Source organism: Tyto alba, unplaced genomic scaffold, assembly GCF_018691265.1.
Source record: "Tyto alba isolate M040663 unplaced genomic scaffold, T.alba_DEE_v4.0 Super-Scaffold_6, whole genome shotgun sequence".
In the NCBI taxonomy this organism is placed as follows: domain Eukaryota; kingdom Metazoa; phylum Chordata; class Aves; order Strigiformes; family Tytonidae; genus Tyto; species Tyto alba.
In genome coordinates this window covers 4,372,820-4,394,644 of record NW_024881327.1, presented here as the reverse complement: position 1 = coordinate 4,394,644, position 21,825 = coordinate 4,372,820, and positions in this window count along the sequence as shown.

The following is a 21,825-nucleotide window of genomic DNA, read 5'->3' as shown; positions in this document are numbered from 1 at the left end:
CTCTCTCTTCTCTGGGGTCACTAGCCAGGAACTGGCTGGGCATCAGTCAGCAGATGGTGAGCAATCATATTGTGCATTACTCATTTGTATTTTCTATTGTTACTATCATCATTATTATTTTAATTTAATTTAATTTCAATTATTAAATTGTTTTGGTCTCAACCTACAAGTTTCTTTACCCTTACCACTCCAACCCTCTCCTGCATTCCCTGGGGGTGGGGGAGGGTGAATGAGCAGCTGCGTGGTGTTTGGCTGCCAGACAGGTTTAAACCATGACAATATTTATTCTATTTACTAGAATATCTCACAGTAAGTAATTCAGATCACCTTGGATTTCCTTGGCTATTGCCACCGAAAAAAATGTGTGTCATTTTTATGCTCAATATTCTTAGTATCATGTTAGTTGAATTTACCCTATTTCTACATTTCTATAGTTTAGTAATAATAAACTCTGAATTAGAGCTTTTCCCTCCATATTTTTGCCCCTCCATATTCATCTCCAGTTTCTTAGGATGCCTGGTCTATTCACAATAGAGTTGGAAATACTGAAAAGTGATACTGTAAAATACCTAGGCCTGACAAAAGTCAGGAATATGCTACACCACACAGCTAGCTAAGAATCAGTCACAGCTCTTTATTTTTTTTTCATGTGTGTTTACTTATTTTCATGGTACCAGCAATATTAAGAGAGCTGAGTTAGTTGATGAAAGACACAGATGCTCTCTGTCTCTCTAATATTTCATGAGCAAGTAGAAGGTTGTGGATGGAGAGCATGCAAGTGATGTAATGCAAAGTGAACTCATTGCAGTGTTTGCAACTCAGAAGACATTAGGCTATTTTTCACTTCTCCCTTGATAACTTCACTACAAGGACTTAAAAAGCCAGTAGACATGGCTCACTGCACAATTTTGGCAGCTTGCATTGTAGGTGATTTACTTGCACAGCTATGAAGACTGGGAGAATCACTGAAAGAATTAATTGCCAGTAAATATTTTTTTTTTCTCCTTCCAGAAGAGAGAAAAAGGAAGAATGGAAATTGCAACTGTATCACAATAAAAATAAATAGCTGAATGTGGATTATTATTGACATCTAATTGGTTAAAAATGTTTTCAGTATTAGTGTTTATGTCCTGAACCTGTCACTTATTTTCCTGTCCAGAGAGTCTTTATCACTAGCTAACAGACTAACCTCACAAATTTACTTGCCTGTGTCAATGAGAGAGGACTGCAGATAACAGCTCTGCACCATGTCTTCACTTGAGCCAGGAGGAAATGTGTATAATAGAAAATATTTGAGAATTCAGGTACTTATCCTCTCCCTGTGGAGTGACCAGAAAGCCCAGCAGCTCCGATAGTGATGCTGATGGGAGAGAATGTCACAGCTTTGAAGTGGTGTGGTCTGCACTGCTACACTGGCAGCTGTCAGAGCAGATTTGCTTCTTTTGTAAAGAATTTCCCTCTCCTTCTCGCCCCACTATGGGAGGCATTCAAAGAGCAGACAATTCTGACAGGGGATTTTCTTTCCACTGCTGAAAACTACATACAGTATCAGCAAGAAGGCATGGTTAGTGTTTGCTAATGACTAACCTTGAATTCCTTCTAATAAATCAACAGTGATATGTAATATTGAGAAGAAGGTTCAGTGTGTGCAGTCTGGAAATGTAGAGGAATATCAAATAATGACCATGAGAAGAACAAAATAAAACAGTAAAACTTAAAAATGGTTCAGATTTTCATCCAATATTGCTTTGAGTTTTTAAGTTGATCTAGAATAAAAAGTACCTTTTTTTTTTTTTCCAGGAAAGCAGGTATTACCTCTTAAAATTTGCTTTGAGCTGACACCAGCATGGAAAACTGAGGAATGTACATGAGCACACATGTGCACATGCACATAAAGACACACAGAGAAATGAAGAAACATTTGAACATATCTCCACAAGCAGACTCAGGTTACAGACAATTATTCAGCTCTCTGATATCCTTCTGATGATGCAAGGATGTTTTGTATCATGGTATCAACATCAAGATATGGAGCCTAATTCGATGCTGCCTTAAAGACAGTAAATTTTTCTAAGACTGTATCTAGTAATGCTGATGCCTTCTTTTGCTTTCCCATCCCTTCTCCTTCAACAGAATAATATTTAGTCTTCTGTTTTAGGCAAAAACTGCAAAAATTAAAGAAAACCACAGATATTTGTTGTTATTATGATATACTTCTCAATAGGTTTAGGATTTGACAGGCATATGCCTAAGGGAAATGGACAAGTTTAAAAATGGACTTTCAAAAGTTTTACTAGCCTCTATCTATCTTCAAGTATTTGTCTTTGAGTCAGTCTCTTAAGTTTCCATACATCGTTATCTGGCAAAAGACAAAACAGTTGTACCACTTCATTCTTTTTGTTAATGTATTTTCACAACAAGGACTATATCATCGTACATATGATTCATACACAACACACTCTTTGATGTTACTGGTTCTGGATGTGTATCAGAGTCATTATATACTTTTTAGAGTTACTCCAATAAAGAAAAGTTGTTACTGCCATATAACTGTCAGTCCTCCTTTAAATTGATTTCAGCTTTATTCATGTTTTGATCTAACTTTTTAAAATTCCAGGCCAAGAGTGATGTGACATCTGTTGAAATCGATTCATAGCTACAAAACCAAAACCAATAACCATGCAATGTTATTTGAGACCTTTCATAAGACAGGCACACTACAGAAAAGATGTAATAATTAAAAAAGCCAACTGTTTCCTTAAAGAACACTTCTTAACACCCACTTTAGCCTCCCACAAATGCCTCCACATTAAGTTGTTTTCGAAGCACAGCTTGAAGGTCAAGAACTTATAAGGAGTGTACCTAAACCACAAGTTTGGGCATCAGAAGCAGCTAGTCAATGGCAGATTAGACCTCCATAGAAGCTAATTTACTCTGCAGTGCTTGGGCTCTGAAAAATACAGTAAATTAACTCAAAACCCACAATACATTTGTGACTGAGAATACTTACAGTAACCAAGCTATCTTTTTTTACAGATAAATGATATATTATCTACAGTACCCTGCAGGTTGTCAGATCTTGAAGCTATTTCAGAACAAGAGCCACCCTGATTCAGGAACACATCTTTGTTTCAGAATGAAATGCTCCAATAAAATCCATGAAAGCTCAGTGCATAAATCAATGCTTTATCAAAGATCTCAAGTTAAGAACCCCTAATCACGTATTTTCTTCAGTTATGACCACAGAATATCCAGAGAGCCGCCCATTAATCACACCACTGTCAGGACCATTGTGCATGGAGTTCCAGACCTACTGAGATTTTTTGGGATCAAAAATATTATTCTTAGCTTCACTGGAAACTTCGTAATGAGTTGAGGAGTCCTAAGCAAGGAGACCAGTGAGAAGCACCACTAAATAAGTAGCCTCTCTGATGGATTTAAGGCAACACCCATATGAAGCACAATAATGTTTTCCTTGCTTTGGTGGAAACAAGTGAAACACAAAATAGAGCACTGAGAGTAATTGCACCAGCACAGCCCAAAGGAAACTTAGAGAACTGTAACTGAAAGGCAAAACAGGAGTGTAGAGAAAAGCTTGTAAAGACCTGAAAAATATATACTTCCTCCCTTTGGTTTTAAATTACTTTGAAATTTTTCTTTCACGTGACTTTTCCTTTCCTCTTGGAACTTGATATTCAAGCCTTGCAAGTAAATAAGGAAAGCAGCAGTTTTAAAGATTGACATGATTTCTTTGATAAAGAGCAAGTTGTCAAAATTATGCATAGAAGCCCTAAGGCAGAAAGGAAGGAGCTTTCAATCACAGTGGTAAATAAAGTCCTTGACACCATCTGAGTAAAGGGTCCACCTAGCAAATTCAAGATCTAAGTTCTTCATTGTGGCAGAAAAATCAAGGAAGACATACATAATTATTTTTTATCAGAACCAAATTGACAAAAGGTTTAAGCCTGCTGGAGTTGAACTCCCTGTAAAATATTTTATTTGGCATAGCCTCACCAATGTATTACCATGCCTTATATCAAATCAAAACGTTTCATTCACAATCAATAAAAAATAAAAACAGGTTAGGTTAGAAAGGAATCTGTAAACAATTTTGATGCTAAGAAGATGTGACTTGCATTACAATACAGTCTAAAGTATATTGCAGCTTCCTGCAACAAAGATTCAAAATAATAAAGGTAGCATAATTGTAGCTACCATGGTCACAGTTTGAAGCAAGTGGTGAAAGGGCTACCTCCATGCCCACATACCATGTTGTCAGTCCTATAGGACATCCCTTCTGTCACACTCTGATATCCAGGTGTGACACATGGAGGATGGATTTGTTTTTTGTCACATGGAGAGCCATGGACCCTGCACAGACACACTTTTTTAATGTCACAAAGCATTCTATGCTGAAGTTCTAATTCAGGTAGTATGGAACTGATCCCACAATCCAGTACTTAGTCTGTGAATTACTGGGGACAGAAATTCCATTTTAATGTCTGTCAGTAACTCCTATGTGGGAGTCTTCTATGCTATTACAATATAAATATTAACTAAAGAAGTTACTTGTCAACTTCTGCTGTGTGCCAATACCCATGCCAATATCGTTTAGGTAAAAACTTTAAGGTATTTCTGCAGGTTCTATAGTAATTTCAAGGAGAATCCTGAAGAATTCCTACTTGGTATGCACATGAGCATACACAGATTAGTTTGTTTATAACTTAGAATCCAATTTCAAGTTTGCGTTTTGTTGACCTGGACTATTTTTAACAGCTCCTGGTTAGAGAAGAAGCACAATCAGCAGAAGCTTTCTGCATGCTTCCCTGCCCATTTTCCTCTCCTATATACCCTGACTTGATTTTGCAGTCAATGTCACTGTCACACAGAAAATCTAAGGAACAGTCAACACAAGTGACTTAACATTACATAAGCTCTAACAAACAAGAAAACACAGCCTGATATTCACCACAGCCATCTTTAGCCCTAGAAACCCTGCTTTCCAAAATGAAGGGTGACCTTTTATTTCTACTGACGACTAAGATCTTGCATTTCCAAACCAGCGGCTCCATGCAGCTACCACTTGAGCACACGAGTGGGGAATCCGCCCTTCTGAAGGCAAAACTTCTACTGGAGTAAAATAAAAACATAACTGAGATACTTTGTAAGTACTGAAAAGAGATCTGAAGCTAAATGTATTTGTTGTATATTGCCTCAGATGCAAGATGATGAACTTCTGAAAGTTCCAGTCTTTTGGCTGTAACTAGAATGGTTTCAACCATTTAATTGTTTTCTATTGTTTTCCATTTCCTGATTACAGCAGAAACACTTTGAAGAGTATTAGGAAACTAAAAATAAAACAAGAACTAGGGATTTCAAGCAGTGGTTGTTCTTTACCTCATAACAGGGAATAACTGCAAGCAAAATTTTCAGGCAGACTAAAACTGTGTATTTCATTTGCTTTTTCAAGCAATGAAGTAATTAAATATTCTTGTTAAATGCAAATTACTTTTGGATGATAAAGATAATTATGTGTTGAAGATGCAATGATTCTTTGACCCTAAGAGAATAAAAGATATGAAAAATGTCTCATAAAAATACAATCCTCCCTCAAGGATTTGACTTACTGTCTTTGCAGTGAAATGTGGATGCTGTTCAGCAGGCTGCAATTTTTGTTTCTATCAATGGGAATTGCCAGTGTTAAATAAAATACAGAAGGGTTTTTCCTGATTGCCACCTGCACAAAACAGAAAACACCAGAAAAACAGTGTAAAAGAAATGGATTATCAGAACTAATAAATTCAGACAATTTCTGTCCCCTTGTTCAAACTACATAAATTTACAATACCAGGAAAAGTAAAACTACTTTCTGTGCATTCAGCTCAGAGCTCCTTTTTTAATGACAGCTCCTGTACCCAGGAATAAGGCAGTTTTTATTCAGATTGGTCGTATGTATCAAGACTAATGTAATTTTGTTTTACATGTGGCGGGGCATCATAAGGAGAAATAAGGGCTTCACGTTACAGAAGGTTCACATTACAGAAATTCTGGGCAATACTGAACGGTGGCTGCCAGTAAGTGACATCCTGAGACAGTGTCACAACAAGTCATATGCAGAGAAGTGAGTTGAATAACTTGCCAGTTGGATTCCTTTTTCCATTGCTTGACAGGTCTGAATGCAGCTTCAATTAATAACAGAGTCTGACTGAACAAATATCAGAATATACATTGCTGGGAAAATTCTCAAATAAGGTTAGAGCCACATTTACCAGATTATAAATTTAGAATGTCCTTATTCTTATATGGTTGACTGTGTTTAAATTCTAGAAGCTTAATTTTGAAACACAGAACTAAATCTTCATGTTTTTAACAGATGTATACAAATGTATTGCATAAACTCGTTCAGGTCTCAGTGCTTTCAGAGCTACTGGTCCAGTGCAAAGGGGTTGCCATGACTACTGCTCCAGAGAAGGCTCATTGGATCACCCCTTACAGGAAACTATTGCTTTTCAGAAGCTACAAGCCCACATGTTGGAAAATCCTCTCCTGCTATTTCCTCTGTCCTCCCACCGCCCCTCTGGCCACAGCAGGCTTCCCGTGTAAGTGGAATGTCAGTGCCCACGTGTGTGTGGAGAACCATGCCTGCTCTTTCGTCAGCTCTTCAGCTGTGACCATGTCACCCTTATTGTTAGCAAAAAGAGGAGGTAGGATCAAGACAACACTCCCCCAGCCCTGTTTTCATGTTGCCATCACCCAGGGGATATGACTCTGAACAGAACTACCGCCTAGGGCAGGGAAAAAAGGTAAGCAAAGACATCTTACTTGATCCCAGTATAGAAATCCACAAGCCTGCCAAAATCCACTGATCAATTTCTATCAAATTTCACAGTGGGCAGAGGTCTGACAGATGCTGTTTTCCCATGAATTTCGTAAAATTTGGAAGGTGAATCGAATACTCTCAGAACTTCAAATGCAAGAGATGGAAAGTTTGGTACCTGTCACCGAGGCGAGCTGTGGCCCACTGAGCAGTTAGTGCACAAGCCCTGAGCTTGCCACCGCTGCCTGGGCTGGTTGCCACTAGCCAGAGTCCAGGTTTCATCAGCCCAAGACCCCCCCTGTTTAGAGCACAGGGAACACAGAGGGGGGACTCCCGGCATTTTCGGCCTCGGCTGAGGGGAAAAAGAAGACAATTGGGAACATCTGGTTCAAGGGTCACTGAAAAGGCAGCAAGGGTGCACAGGGGCACCTTAGGCACTGGGTATTTTTCAGTGGGGTTACAGAGGGAAGTAGAGAACTGTTTTCTTAAGTTCTTCTGATTTGATTTAGAATTTGGTCCACATCAAAATAAAAGTGTCCTTCCAAAACACCTTAATTAGAAAAAAAAAGGGAACTAGACAATATGATAACAACACTTACCTGAAAAACTGGAAATCTACTCTTAGGTTGTTTACTTAGAATCAGGTATAAAAAGGACGTGATACCTTAACCTTGGTAATCCCTGTGCACACATCCCAGTTGTTATCAGTTCCTTTTGAGGTTTGAATTTTTTTTTTAATGAAAAAGTAAATCCTGAGAAATCCTCCAATTAAACACCCACAGACATTTTCAGTTTTGAGTGTATTTTCTAACAGGAAAAAAATCCATAGATATTCCTGACAGGTTCTATCAGTATCTTTTCCAAAGGCTTTTGGATTTTTGCAGTTAAATTGATGTTGCAGACTTGCTTCTTTCTATCACGTAGTCTCATCAAGAAGCAATGTAGCTTTTCAATAAAGCAAATCTTACAAATCATAATGACTTAAAAGGGATTGTAGGTAAACAAGAAAGAAAAACATTTAATTAACTTGAAGTTAATATTGTGCTTTGGTAAACTATGGGCATTAGGATTAAAACAGTTACAAAACACCATAGTTTTAGTATTACAGAAAATATTTCAAACAATAACCTCTCACAGATGTCCCACAGTATACTTGCCCTCCTGAATGACCAACCTCTTCACAGTTTTCCACTATATTGTCCAGGGATCTTAGTGATCAGAATCTCACGCTGTTTTTGATAATAAAAATAACATCTACTGAATGAACCCCATACCTAGTCTCAAGAGTATGCAAAAGTCTCCTCCCCTAACACTTCCCAAGTACCAACTTTTAACAATGACCTGAAGTCTTCTGTAAGTTGTTAATAATCATGCATCTCTGAATGAAGCTTTGCATGCATTCAGAAAGTTTTATAAGCAAAAATGTAGGGATTTGGGAGATTTACATTTTCCCTTCCATTGTCATAACAACAACATCTCTGGAATGTTTTCATTTATTAGTCATCTTGTCTGAGATTTACTGAAAATATTTCTCCAGTGTTGTTCTAAACTGGCTTTAATCAGAAAAATATAGTATTTTTGGTGAGCTTTTTTTGCCTGAAATGAGGTGTGGCCCACAGTTCCTTAAACAATGGACTGAATTACCACCAGCCTTGTTGACACTTTAAGCTCATTAATGTGAGTACACTATTCCGGAAAAATCTTTCCTAATTATATATTCTCAAAAAGTCTAGTATTCCTGAAGTTGCAAACATCAAACACTTTCACAGTCTATCTTAACACCAATAGACCAACTCCAGAATTTTCCAGGATTAACACAGTGATTTGAAAATATTCTGTTCTGGTAAGTACTGAAAGAAAGAACAGGGATGGGAGAAAATCTGGTTGCACGTCCTGTGGGAGTTTTACTGCTTCACACCCCTGCATCCTTGCACACTCCAGATTCATATTTCTGTGCATCAAAATGGAGGACACAGCCATAGGAAAACTGTTTCTGCCTTGGACTGCTTGAACAGGGTGGCCACCGACTAACAGCTAATAAGGTTTTAAGCTTCCAGAGCATAATCATGATCCGTTTACCAGCTGTCACAGGAATTGTCATTCCAATGCTGTTGCTCTAAATGGCCAGGGGACTTCATCAGAAATTCCAGAAATGTGCCCTTTTCTTTTTGCCAGGCTCATTCATAAGCCCCAAAGTACCTCACATTCTGATTTTCCAACTGTTCAGGAGCATAGGACCGTCCATTAGAAACACCATTTTGCCACAGGTGGAGCTGCTCATTAAATGAAACACTGGTTGCCCAACAACATCCTGTATTCCTGGTTTCATCTTAATCAAAGCATAACCAGGCACTGGCAAGAGGGTAGATGCTTTTTGGAATTCAAATCCGAGATAATTTAATTGAAAAGAAAAAAAAAAATATGAGATATATTTTAAAAATATTGTGGCGACTAAATCCTGTGTTGTCCTATTTCCTTGAGTACTCTACTGCCATCCCACAACACATAGTAAAAATGTCATAAAATCATGTGCTGGGCAGTAATCCGAGCACTGGCATCTACATACTAGATGTCAAGTCTTTTTCCAGTACAACTTCTGATTGTTACATGAAGTACTGACAAAAGGAATCACATATTTGCCATAGCAATGTGTATATGCACATGTCATCAGGTACTTTATCTCTGAAATTTCTAGTGCAGGTGTAGCAGTAGGGGAATACTTTTAACCCAGCACTTAAAGTCCTGTAGGGGCTAACAAAAGAGGTTTAAGCAATTCTGTAACTAACTTGTTCAATTGACTAAAACTCAAAACAAATGCCAAAGGATCTGTTTCTCTTAATAGCATAATGTAAACATGTGACTATATACATATAAATATTAAAATAAATTTCAGTAAATCAGTAAGCATACATTGCTTCTTAACCAGTCTCTGAAAAATGAGCACATGTCCAAGTGAGAGAGAACGTAGAAATAGTGTCTATATTTTATTAATGATCCAGTCAGCTTAATCATTCAAGACACGATAATAGCTGGTCTTCTTGTCATATTACAGTCTTCTAGGAAAGAAGTAAGCATTAGTATTTCTGGTGATTACACTAAGCAGCTACTGACTAATCATGTTTTGTATCAATGAGGTTTTCTCAAAGGGTGAGTGGGTGCTCTGAGATTGTCAAAGAATGCTTGAGACTGATGGTACTGTAATAAATAAGAAAAACATACATATCCCACGCACCCATCATTCCTACACAATGGATGACATTTTATCCTTTGCTTTTGGTAAGAGACCAGTAAGAAATTCTGAGTGATGCGCTCCCTATAAACTCAGAAATCATAGAAGGTTAAATTGCTACAAATTCCCCTTTTGTATGTTTAAAATATGTATATCGGAATCAGTAAAGAATAAATAGGGAAATTCTAAACACAAGTAGCTTTGAATACTTCTGGAACTATTGTTCTATATTCTGCCCATGAGCACAAGGAAATTTGTGTACACATGGATTGTTTTAGCTAAGAACACTGTGGCCAAAATTTCCTTCTGGTGTGCACGGGTTATAATGTGTCTATACAGGGTCCACTGATTCTTTGAATCATCAAAGCTGTTTCCTGAAGCAATGGATAATTCTGACTACTGCATACATAATCCTACCTGGATAATTCCACTACTGTATCTAAGTAATAATATACACATGATGTATATATCCATACATCATCACACAAAGAAGCAAAACTTACTGGGAGAAGTTCCATGTTATCGTAGCTCATGGGAACTTCAGCCAGTTTGCTCTACCATCTAGAAATAGACAAGACCACATATCGTATTTTGACTAGCCCTTTAGTTGTTCAAATATGCACAAAAATTCAATTTCCATTGCAGATAAGGGATGGGCACATAAGATCGTTGCATCTTTTCATGCCAAAGTCTCTCTCAGCCATTTGATGTAAAGAAGGAGAGTGTGGGCAGGCTGTGGGTAGTACAGTGTGACTAGTCAGCTGGTATGCAACTATCGACTGGCCATCTTATCATGCAGGAAGGTGAGTGCACTCAAGTCTGTCTCTAGATAAACTGAAATCAACCATAAATCAAGATTCCATACCTTAGTCCTACAGCCTCTCCTCACAGATCAAAACAATGACACATGGGCTTTAGTAGGTTACTCAGGATTTCAGTTCCCCAAAACAAAGCAAATTTAAAGGTTAATGTGAAACCTGAGCTCTCATTTTCTTGACATTTCTGTTAAGTGTAAAAAACAAAATAAAATTATCCAATACTACATACACATTTATAGTCACTTTCAGGAAGTGTACTGGGTCTGTCCTTTGCAACTCTAGCAAAAAAATAAATGCTGATTCAATAAGAACAACATTAAATGCAAACTTTATTTCTGTGAAACCAATGAAATTGGTTGTATTTTTTCCACTAACAGGAGCCCAAATGTTAACCTATTCAACACTTTGCTCACAGAGTTAAGAGAAGTCTTCTACTTTGTGAGAAGTGTCTGTTTTTTCCTGCCAGAACAAAATGTTCAAATTAAGACATACTTAATAGCTTAACAGAAATTTTGATGACAGAAGGTCCATGGTAGATAAACCAGGACTGAAAAGCTGTTACATTTGGGGGGTGGGGGGTGGAAGTGGGGGGAATGGGAAAGGAGTGTTAAAAGTTTAATTCTGCAGCAATTACAAAGGCTTGGGTGATTTTCACTTTGTTACAGTAAATCTATTTTAAAGGAATTTAGAATAGAAGTTGTTTAAATGATGCTTCTCACTTTCCAGAAAACCAGTCAATTTCATACTTTCGATCAAATCTGTCACATTGCGAGGTGAATTGTAGGTACCACATTGGATTGCTTTAGTCATATCATGTTATGGCTCATTGTGATATGACAACACATGACAAATGAAACTAACAGCACTTGACATGCCAGATCACCTCTATCCTGTTGCATTTCAGGGATTTTATTTTAGTTTTTACTCCTACACAGTACATAAGATCATGATTCAATTCTAGGCTTGCAGGTTGGAAAGGACCTCAGAAGCTCTCTAGTCCAACCTCCTGCTCTGAAGAGGGTGAACCACAGGGTCAGACAAGGTTGCTCAGGGCTTTATGCAATCAGGTCTTGAAAAATTCTGAGGACAGAGACTGCACAGCCTCTGTGGACAACCTATTCCAGTGCTTGACTGTTCAACGTGTGGAAAAAGGGTTTCTATATACCCAGTCTGAACCTTGCATTCCAACTTATGTTCTTGTCTCCCATCCTTCCACCATGCACCACCATGAAGAGCCTGGCTCCATCTTCTTGGTGACCTCCTTGTAGGTACTGAGTAACTGCTATTAGGTGTTCCTCCCTCTCCCCAAAGTCTTCTCTCCTCCAAGCTGAACAAAACAGATTCCCCCAACTTCTCCTCACTCCCCAGAGCTTTGAAGTCACTCTCGGTAAGCTTGAGCTCTCCCTTGGCAGTATCACTGGTGCCCACGTGGACACAGAGCACGATTAACCGTGTGAGGGCTACACAAATCTCTGCGGTCTCTGCAGAGTCCTGGATGCAAGCCAGCAAAACACCTCAAGATGGCATGGTCAGGTCTGCAGAGGACCTTACAGCCCACTCAGGCCCAAGTCTCCCCCCGACAACCACCCGTGGCTTTCCTGTGGTGTCAGAGCACAGTTCAGACTTGGACAGCCCCGATGCTTCCCCAAACCTGCCTTGCACCCCCTTGCAGGTAACCATTCTCAGGGGCCACCAAGCCAACCCTACAGCCATAGGTCTGTGGGCAGACAAGCACCTGCCTCTCTGCCGCCAGAAGTCACAGACCTCCCACTTTCCCCACAGTGGGGCCCTCCACATGCCCCATTGTCCACAGACTGACCTCATGCCCCTAGACTGACCACCGCCTCTTACTGACCCTCATCTGATGTGGGTGAGCCTCTCCTCAGGGCCTCGGTGAAGATCTGCACCTCCTCCTTGACAGCCGCTCCTCCCCTGGGCGACTCCGTGGGCAGGCTGCCTACTTCCCACCACCCCTGCCACCCACCCCTTCCCCATAACAGCAGTGGGGAGTCTTGACTGAGCCGGTGCTGTGTTTCCGCCTGGAGGTTCCAAAACTGCTTTTCATCATCTAGAAGATTTTGAAAGTGAAGCGTAGAGTGAGGCGGCACATGCAGAAGTGATAAATGGTGGTCAGCAAGGAAGACCATCCATCACTTGGAGGAGCAACAGAAATAATAAATATTACACTGTGTGCTACATGTGAATAATTGAATACATTGTAAGTAATCACTGAAACTTTTGAAGGGTTTTTTGTACATATTTTTTCAACTGTTACTGACAATCCTTAACCTTTCTATGTATAAAAACACATAACAGAAGGGAAAACACTACACACAACTAGAGGAAAAAATATTCTGAAGAATTAAAACCTTCGATCAATATAAAATTAAGTTGTATTGAGCTTGTGGTACATTTCTAAGTAGTCTTATGGAGGATCAGGTAATAATTCTGTAGAATTTTTTCAGAATATTACATTTTTAAAAGTCCAGAAAGCAATCCATTCCCTGCAAGAGATCACAACCCTGTGGAGAAGTCTGATGTCTTGCTTTTTCCGTATCTCATAGCATGTACGTCACTGATACAGACATAGGTAAATGGTCTGGATGAAACAGCAACCTAACAATGATTTTACCCATACCATGAAAGAACTTGTGTCTTCTTTTAAGTTCAGGAGATATTCTGTAGCTGCCAGTCCTTTACATGAAAAAAAAAAAAAAAAACAAACAAACCAAACCAAAACAAAAAAACACCTTGCTAATATGCTAATCTAAAAAATATCTTTAAATCTTTAAAAGAAAAAACCAAAACAAAACAAAAAAAAAAACTTTCTGCTCCTGATCAGATTTTTTTCTGTGTATTTTTACTTATCTCACACTTCAACTAATACAAAGCTACAAACATCTGTATTCAGACCTCAAATACTTTTCAGAGAGGGTGGTTCTAGTCTGCATCCATTTATCATTAGACTACAATATATCAGTTGTAAGAACATATAATTTAACTTGATTAAGAGTTTCATAGGATCAATATTGCAAGTAATATGTTGCTACAGAAATTTCAAAATTAAGTATTTGTACCTCCATGAAGCCACCATCACCTTAGAGAGGCCTCTGCCATTAGAGTTACTAGGACACAAATCCAAACGCTTAGAATCACATGTAGGACCAGATCACAGATCTGCACACCTGAAGTTGTTTGATCAAGTTGTTATACATTTAGAACCCTTTCTCTCTTAATTAAAAAAAAAAATAAAAATAAAAATAAACCCCACGAAACTAACAGCTATGACGTTTAGATCTATAGATAGGTTTTTTTAGATGCAAGAAGCATGAAATATTAGAACAACTCCGACAAAACTTTGGCAATTGACACTATAAACTGACTGGAAATCATTTTTAAACTTTGTTTTCATATGGCCATAGCATTTCATTTTTTAAAAATTACCTTTTGGGACAGCAAGAAAATACAGTTATACTGTAAAAAGTAAATAAGATAACTGAAGCACAGATTATCTGTGACTTTGTCATAGGTCTAAGTGAAGGACCATATGCTTGAACAACACAAGAGGAAAGTCCAGAGTCAGGGCAGACTTTGATGTCATTCTATAATGGAGATGGAACAACAGGGGAAAACACTATAAGTGATGTCTACTCAAGTTCTTTCATTATCCTGGAGCAGCGGGGCACAATCTGTCTCAGAAAAATAACTGGCTGGTTTTACTTCTTCAGGGAGTTCACTTGAAGGCAAAGGATGTGAAATGACATGCGCACAGATTACTTAGGTAGAAATCCAGAATTTTTACTTTTTTTCTTCCCTTTTTTTTTTTTTTTAATATATCAACAATTATGGAGATTATAATAAAAATGAAGTTTAACTGCAAAATTCAGATTATTTTCCTGAAAGTGTTCTATCCCCATAGGTCTCTGATATGTTTGTAGCTTTGGGACCTTAAGAAATCACTCATATTAATCATATGATTATGATTAATTATTATTATTAATCATAATTATTATTAATCATAATCGTATTTATTAAATAATTGTTAATATAATAATAATTAATTATCTCTCTTCAGAGACTTGTTTTTTCCATCAGTTAAAAAAGAGTGTAAAGAAACATGGGGTTGTATTTTATGAAATGGTTTAATTGTGTGGGATAATAACCTGGTTTAAATGGGACCAGAAAGAAAATGGGATCTTACTGTGGATGAATATTAAATCCAGGAGGATGTCTTGAGAAAGCTAAAAACTGACAGTAAGTAAAATAAACTTATAAAAATGACACTTGTAAATAATGCAAATACAAATTCTTCCTTTGCTTAGGTAAAAGAGATGCTAGTGGGCAAAATGATGTTGGGAAGAAAAATCTCGTAACACTAGTGTTTTGTCTTATCCTTCACTTTTCCCACATGATCTTAGACCTCCTGCGAATTTTGGAAAGTGAGGGAAAATTAATACTGTCAGTAAGATCCTTTAGATGCGAGAGGCATGAGGAGGGGCTTCAAACCATAGAACCCTGGTAGGATAATATTTTAAACAAAGTTTAGGTATGTGACTCTTTTTGTCAGGAAGATCAAAGCCCTCAAATTCACCATTTTTACTATGTCCCTTTTAATGCATACAGCAAGTTGCAAAGTATCTCAGCAGCCTCCAAGGTCCACACCTTTGTACAAAATTAAAATATGAGTTATTGCAAGGCACTTAATATCTTCTAGCAGTGTTAGAATAGTGTTATAATGTTCATGATTTAGATTCACAACTTTCCTTTCTTGCCATTGTATCTCTATCAGATTTCCCACCAAATATATATTCTTTTACAATGTGGGGATTGTTTTAAACATAACATACCACTTCTAGATTTTGCTTCCCCTCCAGAGAGACCCTTCTTCTAAACATGATTGTACTTTCACTGGCCTGAACAGTTTGAAAAAACATTTTTACTTTACAAATATAAAATTAAATACTGGTGCCTATTAAAGCCAATGTTGAAAATACTACAGATACCAACAAAGTATGTCACTTATCACTATTTCTGTTCAATGCAACAGGAAAAGTTCTGGCTTATTTCAATGGACCAGAATTAAAGAATTCAGAATTAAATTTGTGATTCTGAAAGTCCCATAGTGCTGCTTGGAAAACAGTTTAGGGTTCTGCAGACTTCACTTTCAGTTGTGAAAGAAAAAAGTATGGGCATGCACTTAACATTGAATACGTTAGCCTCCTATAAAACGCCTTCTTCCTGAATTGTTTTAAATAAATATTGCACTTATGATTTCCAAATGAATCAACAGCTATGGCTACCTTAGCAGGTAATGTAGACCAATAGGAAGAGATCAATAAAGCTAAACAGCTGAGGTCTGTACTCTACACACCAAAGCATCGTGCAGTGAATTGCATGCCCAGCTGTAGCTGGGCTGCATTATACGGGCTCCCAGGTCACATCTCCCAGTTCAGTTTTATCCCAAAGAGGTTCATCGCATGTGGTCCAAGATTGCTGAGATGTGAGTCAAGGCTCAGTAGGGGAGAATGAGAAAGGGATGTGTTTCAAAAGCACGCTCCTGATCCAAGCCCAGACATTAACACCAAACTTCCCAGGTGTGCCCTCATTATCTTTATTTCAGTGGCAAGTGATTAACTAATTTCATTACACTGTTTGTAAGTAATTTGGACCTAGGGGAGGTAAAAGACTCCTAGTGTCAACATACGGAGTAATAATACTAAACAGTGTTATTGCATTTCAGGGTACTTGTAGAATAGAATGGATTTCATAGATCTGAAGCATTTGAATTTTCTCTCCCATGATGATTTGAGTATCATCAATATATTACTTATTGGAAAAAAAAAAAAGATCCCAAACAACAAACCACTCCAAAACCAGTTACTATAATAAGGAAATTTTTGGTTTTGAATCCTTTTTTAATTGCTAATTTGTGATTCTAATTTTCTGTATTTTTTTTAATATTGGCATTCTACTTATGAAGCTGAAAAATGCACATTCTTTAGATAAGTTCCCACTATACCTGAAAATATATAAATATGTATATAGTTTCATCACTCTTATACCGACATCTGGTTTTGCCATTTTTTAAGTTAACAGATGTTTATGTAGGAGCAGACAGAGAAAATACATGTTATCAATAAAAGATATTCAGAGAGCTTTGTTTTGTATTCAAAAGACATATATGATTGTGAACGCTGATAAAGAGTAAAACTAATTAATCTTCTAGAATTGCAAAGTACAAGAACTGCTTAGAGACAGCACATCTGAGGGCTGTCCCTTTTCCTTTGGTGACCTTGGGCAGCCCAGCGACCACTGGTCCGCGTCTGGTTGCCCTCACCAGACCTGCTGTCTCAGTGGGGTGCTGTGGCACTGGGCCCCTGTGAGGATCCCCATGTTCCTAGAGCACAGAACCCTAATCTCTTGCTTATCTCCCCAGCCTTCATCGGGATCAGAAACCCCATTGTCTTGTGAGCGCTACAGCAAAACCTGACATCAGGATTAAATTCACCTTCAATTTTTTCCCTGCCTGCGAGTACCCATTCAAATAATCCATTACCCATGCTGGTCCCTCTAGCATTTGCAATAGAAAATCATCACAAACACAGTTGAAAGTAATCATTTGTGCAGGCTAGGTTATTTGCCAAAGTAAAACCACTAAGTATATGAGAAGTATTTTACCTTTGGTGTGTATTAAAACACTAAAAAATAAGAGGCAGGTAAACCCACAACCAGATACATTATGAAAAATGTTAAGTTGCAGGGTTTAGTGACCCAGACACTGAGTTTTGAATTTTAGAGATTACCCTGGGAATTTAAATAAGGACTTGATATTAAAAATTACACAAAATAAATAAAAGCATCAATAAATCCCATGAATAGACAGAGTTGCGCTTTAATCTCAGCATTCTGGTAAATACATTTTTTCTTAGTGACCTTACATACTTGATCTGTATCTGGATAAAATATACAATTCTGCTTTCCAGACCTATGTTGCTTGATGAATTATCAAAGTCTGTTGGCTACTAAACAATAGCAATAGTCTATCAAACAGCATACTGTGACAGTAAGGATTAAATAAATTTCACAGGTAAATTTTAGTCACTACAGGTACAGATAAAATTTGAATCTATTACTATATCCGGAGAAGATCCCAAAAATAAACAGTTAATGCAATCTGATTCGTGCTGATATTGCATGCTTTGTGAGATATAGATCTAGAACTGAAGAGTATTTATAAGGCTGAAATATTTTCCATGTTCATTAAACAGGAAACTGACCACCAGTGATATAAAATATAAGGTATAAAAGATAACAAATGTACATCTGCTAGTTTTATGCTTTCCCTCCAAGCTGTAACTGCACTGAAGTAGAGACATGATTAGAGAAATAGAAGAGCCACCATTCTCTGAAATAATGGGAGTTTTGAAGAGGTTGTGGCTGAAGTAGGCTGATGTGATCATTGACAGTGAGTTACTGGAAAAGGCAATAGGGCTGTAGCATCGGAAGGGGAAAACAATTTATATGGAAGAATAAAAGCATGAGCAATCAAAAAGAATTTACTGTAAGTAAAGACACGAGATCGTTTCTTATAGTTTGTGCTATAAAATTAAAACAAACATGAGTAATACTTCAGGTTACTTTGAGTAAAGCTCTATTAATTTCCTCAATCATCTAGAGTTTCTTTTCGGACACAGTAAAATATAACATTTGACATACAGTCTCAGTTCTACATAAAGTATGAAAACATACTTATGTTTTGAAAATAAGATATTTAAGAGGCCAGGTATGAATATTTTTGCAGGGAAAATTCCACATCAAACCATTTTTCAAGCAGCAACTTCTTCGTAAATGTCTATCTTTTACTTTCTCTCACTATAACATATGTTGGAGAAGTGTATGTGGAATATAGCTTAGCAGATATTCAAAAAAATGTAGAAGTTTAATCATCTAAATTTGTATATGCTTTTTCTTGGAATATGTCTGAAACTCAAACAGTTGTCTTTCTTATCAACCGTATTTATAAGAATGAATTCTGGAGAGTTCTGTAGCCTACCTACTATCATTCTACTCCCAAAATTATTCAGCTGAAAACAAGCAGCGATTATTTCCTAGACTGCAGTATTTGGCGAGTAGCAACTACCTCAGAGAAATTGAATTTTGCTGATGTATTGTAGTAATATCTCATCAGGGCAAAACTATTCAAGCATCATTTTGGAGACAGCTATTCCATATGGCCTTTTTCTTACTGCTGTTTAACATTCTCATTTTTTCATAAGAGAGGTAGATGGAAAAATACAAAAAGCACATTTGTCTAGTCACAAAAGTGTCATCCCTTCAAGACCACTCTGGATTTTTTTTTTTTTTTTCAGTATTTTTAGTAAAATTGTCCTTCATATGACAAAATGTGTATTGCAATAATGACAACAGTCACTGAAAAAAGCATAAATATTCAAATGGTGCCCAACAACTGAGCGATATTTGAGGGGGGTGGAGGAGGGGGTGTGTGCAGAGAGAAAACATACAAAAGGTTTTCTGGAATAAGTTGTACACAGTCACAGAATCGGAATCATTTAAGTTGGAATAGACCTTTAAGATCATCGAGTCCAATCGTAAACCTAACAGTGCCAAGTCCACCAGTAAGTCATGTCCCCAAGAACCACGTCTACATGTCTTTTAAATATCTCCAGGGATATTGATAATACTACATAAGTAGTTAAAACAACTGTGCTAGATTTAAGAATCTTTAGTTTTTCTGGTCAATGACTTTTCTCTAATTTCCTTTAGTTTATGCTAAATAACTGCTACATGAGAAAATCAGCTCCCAAGCAAGAGAAGTATATTTTCTTTGAAAAATCAATTGGAGAAGTTGTAAAAAGTGGGGAAATATTTTTCTTTTCTTGATGACCCTCACTTTACCAAATAAGATGGTTTAATCAAAAAAATCACGGTTCTTATTCGAGTCACTTAACTCTACTAGCCACCTGAACTTAACACCAATACAAGCTATATGCTGTACATTTTTATCAGCAGTTAGCCCCAGGTACCCTTCCCTTCTGAAATTAATTATTTCAGTAGCCCTTATCGGGACAGGAAAAGGGCAGACATAGGTATGGCTATGAAAAATAATTTTATTCATTACATATTAAAATGCACAAAAGAAATATTCAATTCTTTCCTAGAAACTAACTTTGATGCAGAATAGCATCATCAAAATTGTGACTACCTAAAACACAGCCCTGGTAATAGCTTAAGGCGTTGTGGTACAGTCTGTTTTCAGACCCTCTGGTAAAATATCACAACCCTTGTACTTTAGGGAAAAAGTAGACTAGATTTTTATCTCTTCTTTTGGAGCAATACAATCATGGATTAACTTTCCATTAGCAGTCAGTCTCCAAAAATGCTTTATATCTGCTAAAAATGTTTACCATTTATGGGATCCTGAAGCCACTGTCTAAAAAAACATTAGAGCCTTGTGGGGAAAATACATTTTCCAGATCATTATTCCTGAGGACTTCCAAAAATTTATCACTCAAGTCAGGAAAAAATACACTGTATAAGCCTCCTGCACAACTATAAACTGCTATAGATAGGACATATATATATATATAGTAAGTGTACTGTGCTATTCTTTCAGTAAAGATACAGTGCTTTTCACCTTAATAAATCTTCTTGGGCAGCAACAAGATATAACAGATAGAGTTATTCTGCCAGACATAAAACTGGTGTGAGGACTGAAAATCTATGCATTCTGTAATTTATGATCGGCTGCCTAGCAGCAGCCTGGATGCTTCAAGAAGGTATTTCTGTCTCAAGGTACTCTGTAACTTTAGAAAGATTCCTTGAACTTCATAAGAAGTTTGAATGTCTGCCCATCAGAGAGCAGTAATTTGTTTAAGGTATTTGAATGCTTTCATCCTTAGGATTTTCCTTCTCTTGTTTAACAGCTATTTAGCATGCGATTTATAGAGAACTGCTCATACATGTTTTTTTTTTCCTGCGATTTCATAGCAAATGGAGGAGGAAAATAAGGCCTGAGTATGTTATTTAAATTGGCTTTTTTTTTCTTCTCAGTGACTTTTTCACAGCTTGCGTGGGATCTTGTGAGATACGGGAAAAAAAACTGCAAAGCAACATAATGATTCATCATGGAAAGCAGAAGAGAGTTCATCCTGCATAGATGAAGAAAACAGTAGACTTCAGTTTTCAACAAGTACTTCACACACATATTTCCTAATAAGTGTTTCTTAAACCAACTACCCCGATTCTTCACTACTCTAAATATAAACTAACAAAAATGGTGCTCCCAGGATATCTAGATTTTAGTACTTGCTATGTTCAAGGAGAATATAGCAATGACATTTTTACATTTACCAAGGTGCCTATAATAACTGCAACTTTCCTGAAAAGATCAGCTGACAGTAAGTCAGAAAAAAATGAAAACAGTTCTGTCTCCTATCTCAAGCAGAACAGAATGGTGGGATGAAGTCATTAAGTTCAAAATGATCGCCTTTAAAGCTGTGTGTTATCAAGTATATAGCAGAAGGCACTTGAAAAATACCAGGACAGTATTTCAAAAGGAGGTAAAAATGGGAAGTGATGATTTTTTACTGACCAGGAACTAACCAAGACATGACCTTGTTCCATAGGAAGCATGGGAACTCTTACAGACATGCATCTGTATAAAACAAGAAATTGTGCTTAAGGCTGCTCTTCTGTGCAAAACAGATGTTAACCCAGATAACCCCATATTAATCTTTTTCTTCAAGTTTGTTTCTCACAGGATGCACATATGTACATGCATAGATATATTCACACACATAAGAACCATTTCTGAGCTCATGAGGAACTGTCCTTACTGTTTAAAATCTTTACCCTGAACCTCAGGGTGTTTTGCATCTTTGCAACAGACAAAAGGAGAAGGAGATGTAGTTTTCCATTTCAGAGCACAAAATATCAGCAGA